This window comes from Anser anser (genome assembly GCF_964211835.1).
Source record: "Anser anser genome assembly, chromosome: 16".
NCBI classification, from domain to species: Eukaryota; Metazoa; Chordata; class Aves; order Anseriformes; family Anatidae; genus Anser; species Anser anser.
In genome coordinates, this window is record NC_139737.1 from 18865217 (window position 1) to 18871216 (window position 6000).

A 6000-nucleotide genomic window follows, 5' to 3' on the forward strand; every position below is an offset into this window, starting at 1 on the left:
ACAGAATGGTTAAGGTTGGAAGTGACCTCTAGAGATCGCCTGGTCTACCCCCCCGCTCAAGCAGGGCCACCCCGAGCAGGTTGCCCAGGACCATGTCAAGTCAGCTCTTGAAGACCTCCAAAGAGGGAGACTCCACAGCCTCTCCGGGCAACCTGTGCCAGGGCTCCATCACCCGCACAGTGCAAAAGCATTTCCTGATGCTCAGACAGAGCCTCACATTTCAGTTTGTGCCTGTTGCCTCTTGACCTGGCACTGGGCACCGCTGAAAACACAATGGCTCTCTATGCTCTTTGCACCATCCATTCAGGTATTTATATACACCAATAAGATCCCCCCAAACCTCCTCTCCTCCATGCTAAACAGGCCCAGCAGTCCCTGCCTCTCCTCAGAGGAGAGGTGCTCCCAGTCCCTTGATCTTCTTGGTGGCCCTTCGCTGGACTCTCTAGTACCTTGCTGTCATTCACAGCAAGCAGCAAGAAGCAAGCTACTCTCTCCTTTAAAAGCCTAGTATTTTGGTTCCTCTTTTTACCATAATGCAGTAATATTGTAAAAAACAAAAATAGCCGACCAAAGAGGGTTCCCAGCTTTGCACCACAAGGTTTCAAGGTTTCCCGTAAGTGAGGTACTTGTACTGCCCTTTTTCCGTTGCACAAATGGACTGTCAGAACAGAGCCAGCAAACCCGCGTTTTCATTTTCTTAAAATTCCTTTTGATTTATCGATAAAAGTCACTTTCATTTAAATACATTCCTACCAAACCTGACTTGACTTTCCTTTTCGATTCATCTCTAGCTAATCAGAGTTGTCAGCAGTTTTTATTTGCTATTTCCAAGAACACTTGGGGGCAAATAACTCTCTCCAAGAACTATATGAATCGTTCAAAACAGAAAGCATGTTACTGCTTATCTTGGGACTGCATTTAGTCCTGCATGCCTCTGTGTACCAGAAGAACAAAGGATCAGCAAAGTTGATTTTAGATATTTTCAAAGACTGCAGGTTTATACAACATATCCATAGCATGAATGTAGGCATGCTTGGAAAAGAAGATCCACAGATAAATATTAGCCAGGTTTGACTACTACATTTGACTACTAATACTACACTACTTTTGTCATACCCGATAAGGTTCCGTTCTTCGCTGCCTTGATCTTACAGCTGCACCACCATAGGCCGTCTTTCCGGGGTAAAATGGAGAAAACCCAAGCTGGTTTTGCTTAAAAACAGATGTGCTTCCACGTGCCTACGGAAACACAGTACGATAGGTGGATAGAAAAACAGGTACACATTCAAACTGATTAAAAGAAATACTGTGCAGTACTTACAGGACACAGTCCTCCAAAAGCAGATAAACCGAATGCGGGTTTCTTAGAGCTAGCTGCAGAATGCTGCGAGAGGGAATGAGTTCTTTCAGCTCCTGCGGGCAAGAGCAGTGATGATGAAGTATTTTTTAAAACTGCAACATCTGCCAAAATGACGTATGCTAGATGTAAATGCCTCTCGTACGTACAGAACTTTAACAATAAAGATCACACTAATTCAAGTTCTTCAATACAGAAAAATAAGCATGACTTCAGCTTCCTTAAATAGATCAACTTCACGTACAGACTGAAAACCAAGTATCACCTACAAACTTGAAAACTGTTCACAGAGCTGCAAGTAGTTTTCACCAATCTTACCAAGTTAATACTGTGCTTCCAATGCAGATATTTTTTTCCTTCAGGCTAAGATAAAAGAGGACCGCATAAACATCAGTGCATTTGTACGGACAAAGCTTTTTTCTGTGTTGGTAAAAGGCTGGAGGCCAGCACAGATCATAATCGCACAGGTTTTAAACCTGGAAGATTCCCCAAAGGCTGCTCTAAGAGTTAACGATCTTCTGCCCATGTATGTTTTACGAAGACACACCAGAAAGTTCTAGTGCACTCAGGTTATATTGCTAAAGCCCAGCAACTCTACTCTACTACTCAGCTGTACAAAAGTTCTCTGGAAAACCTGCTGAGCACACGTCAGTCCCTGTCTATATGGGGGACTAGAAAAAGCTGCAAACCTGCTGTTCGCCCTTTCAGCGAGAAGACCTACGTACCAACCTACATCGACACGATGCTTATTTTTTATTTTAAAATGGTGTGCTTTCCTCAATGAATTTGGCAAAAGACATGAAAAGTATTGACAGCTGAAGCCTTCTACCAAGAAAGGTCAAAAAACAGCCTATAGCTTATGACAGAGTAGTTTCTTTATCTTCTCTTGCTGAAACACAGGAAAACATCTCGTGTTCCTATTTGTCACCTGCACTTATTCACATTTAACCAGCTGTCTGTTAGATATTCTGAGTCACTCTTCCTTCTAGACAATCAGCCTAGTTGTCAAGTTACGGCAAGTCAGCCTGATTTCCTACCGTCCCAGTTCAAAATTTACATATAACCTAGCTGAATGTGTATATTTCAGCATTGACTCTTTCTAACATCAGGGTATCATAAACGTATTCCAAAGCACGCTTCTATTAAAAAGGTGATAGGATTATATACTTCTAAAACACTAAAAATTCAATTTAATTCTCGCATCCAAAGTTGACATTCACCTATTTTATTTACTAAGGTGATGTGGAATATTAAAGAACGCAAGGTACTTCACATTAAAAAAAAAGTCAATTAAACAGAGAACACAAAAATCACCTTCATCAGATGCTCTAGAGGAGGAATCACTGGTTGTTGAGATGTTATCATCGTCTTGTTGAGAGGTAGAATCTTCTATTTCTTTTATCAAGGACAGCCTAGGACTGCCAATGCCAAATATAGAAGATGTCGAGGGCTGACAAGGTGGGACAGGAGAATCCAGCATGGTATAATTCAGACGGCTCCGACGAAGAGAGGGCCTTGTTAACACAACTGGGAAGTTCAGTGCTGATCTACTTGTGGATGGTTCTAGACAAGAACAGGGAGATAATTAGCTTTGCTATAGACAAGCTCACAGAAGCCAAAACCTGTTTCCTATCGACAGCCATGCTATTGCCAAGTTCTAAGCGCAAAAAGAGAGAAGCCAAATTTAACTTCTTCCTCACCCAGATACGGTTGCATCTAACTGTCTGGCTACAACAACAACACTGCTTGCGATACACAGTATTAATGTTGCATCCAGAAGTAGTTAACTATGAGGATTTACAACACCACATTCTGACCCCGTGCTCAAATGCTCTAACGCTGACTTGGCCGTTCACTAAATCAAACATATATACTCCTTCTCCCATGTACAGCTTGCAATAAGCTTTACAAAATTTGAGATTACACGGTAAATTACAGATAACACTGCAGCTTCCATAATATTGGAACAAAGGTTACATTAATCTGAATACACAACATGAAAATGAACGTTTGCAGTACTTTTTTCCCAAGTTCTTCCATATCAGCTCACGTTAGAGGCAAAACATCATCTCCTACCCATTAACTATTGGGATTTTGACCCAAGGGACAAGGATGTTGACCCAAGTAACCAGATGAGCATTTTTCCCTCTTGAAGCAAAGGGTCTGCAAACAATGCCAGTGGCCTGGAATAGGTGGCCTTGAAGTCTATCTTGCTAAAAAAAATCTTATTCTTAAGCATAGTATTCGACACCCACGGACAGCAACATAAGCTGCAAAAGGTTCCAGGGTGTCCACCTGCTCCTGATCTCCTGGAGTTAGCAAGCTTGCAGTGCAGCTGTTCTTACTGAAAGCTCCTTTCACGCAGTTACATAGGAAAGCCAACATGTGTTCCTCAGTCACGAAGACCTTCTCTATTCTTTTCTCCAAACTCATTCCCAAGCTACAGCTACACAGAAAGCCATCAATCTCCTTGTTTACAATTAGATGAGATTGGAGGCAAAGATATTTCCTCCTTATTTTTTGATTCTGCCAACAACAGAAGCAACTGACTTTCCACATTATCTATGGTTACCTACGCACGCTCAGACAAAACTTCTTTACTTATTAAAAGCTGACTTCCCCAAAACAGCTAATTTAAGAGAAACTCAAATAAGAATAGATGCAAATTTATACAACAGGACTACAGGAACAGTGAGAGGCACTGGATATAAGACAAATTAATCTTTCATGAGGTAAAGGAGTTGCAAACCTCGTTGCCAACGGTCAAATACCTTTTCAAAGACACCCCCTCCCCCCGCGTAGACCTTAAAATTATTGAATATTTTAAGGATAATAATCTCATAAACCACATCCGTGCACAAGTTCCCCAGTTCACCATCAAGTTAACAAGGAACTTTACTAAATTGATCAAAGCCCAGAACAAAAAAAAACAAAACAAAACAAACAAAGTCGGGACACGAGACGGAATTTTCCTCTGCCATTCTAGCATCTAGTCTTTTGTTTCGAAGACTGCAAAACAAATTAATTTTTTTAATTGCCTTAGGCAATTAGACAGATTTTCATTCCATATCTTTTAAAAGATGGAAAATGCAACCCAGCACACTTGCAAATGACTTATTTTCAGCATTTAGCACCTGGCTAATAGAGTACCTAAAGTTAACTGATGCCTTCCAAGAGCATAAGATGTATGCTTCGTAACTGTGTATACAGTTTAAAGCTAAGACGGTTTCACAAACAGTTGTTTCGACTTTTTTGATTGTTTGTTTTTTTTTTCATTCTGTCAAAACCCTCATTCCAATTTCCTTTTGAAATTCAGATTCAAAACTAGAAATCTGTGAATAAATACAGATGGCCAGAATTCCAAATGATTTTTCACATACCTCGTCTACTAATTCCTGCTGGTTCAGGCGTGAATCTCTCATCGATTATGGTATCTTCATCTGAATAATCGTGATGATAGTTTACCGGAGTCTCCTCCTGGTTTGCAGATTCATTTCTGTCTACACACTCCTCCTCACGCTTATTGAAATACTTCTGCAGCCAGGCCGGTACAATATTTTTCACCGTTTCTGTCATTCTGCTAATTATTCCCTGCTTGAAAGAAAAAACACTTGTTTAATTACAGAAACACAGTCAACAGCATATGCTGCGATACCACCTTCCACGGACCTTGAAGACAGATATTATACAGCAAATATTCAGAAGACGACGACGAGGTTGATCCCTGGCATAGGATCGCTACACTTCTGGTAAACCTAAAATTCACCTAAGATTGATTTACAACTACCTATCACTGTCTGCACTTCCAAGTGACCTTGGCAAGGTTCAAAGTTTTGAAACCTCTGCCAAAATTCACCAGCAGGTCGTCAATCTGCAAGGCTATCAGGAAACTCTACGCCTGAACAGCTCCTGACCTACAGACTTGTTCCAGGACTCTTCCTCTTCGCACCCTCACGTGAAAACCAACTAAACCAGAAGTTCAGCAATTATCTACTGCGACAGTCAGGACCATACTACCCATTAAAATCAGTGAATCTAAATATTTTCAATTTTAGTAATGCTGAATTGCAGTGACTATACGCACAAAAACCAGTTCTGCTCTCAACAGTCAGGCTAACCCAGAAGATGTCCTGCAAGAAACACAGCTATAGCTATAGCACCAGCACCTCCTCTTGCAAGAGCCTTCTAAAGCTGTTGCTGTATTTTGTAGAAGACTGACTCTGCGGCATACATCGGGTACGATCGGAGAATTCCCACCTGACCGAAAGCCCCAGGAACTACGGTTAAATAAAAGATACATTAATATAAATGAATATAATTAATAATAAAAATTAATAATAAAAAATAATATCCAGAAAGCTGACAATCATGAGCTAGGCATCCTGCTAATCATCCCTCCTGCAGGCAGGGGGAAAAAAAAAAAGTAAATTAGATCCAGGACTAGTTCCCAGGAACTTTGAAGCTGCTAACTATACTGCCTACAGTGCCCAGGCACCTTCAGAGCTTAATGGTAAGAGACAGAGGGTTTGGTGGGCTGTAATTACGATCACAAGCACACAAAACACATCTATTTAAGTATTTCTAAGAATCGACTTATCGACTAAAGTTGTAGGGGGAAGGATGAGAAAAACAGCGGGGTAGGG

At 41.0% G+C, this 6000-nt stretch overlaps 1 pseudogene across 1 annotated transcript in view; it reads right to left on the reverse strand.

Moving 5' to 3' along the window:
* Positions 1–3828, reverse strand: part of LOC310882507 — a 48762-nt pseudogene extending 44934 nt beyond the window's left edge. Inside the window, exons 1-4 of the transcript in view lie at positions 3613–3828; positions 2672–2920; positions 1322–1413; positions 1117–1239 (exon numbers count right to left, since the gene is read on the reverse strand). The product of the transcript in view is annotated as an uncharacterized misc_RNA (transcript). The remainder of the gene's footprint in view (positions 1–1116; positions 1240–1321; positions 1414–2671; positions 2921–3612) is intronic.
* Between the last annotated feature and the right edge of the window lie 2172 nt (positions 3829–6000).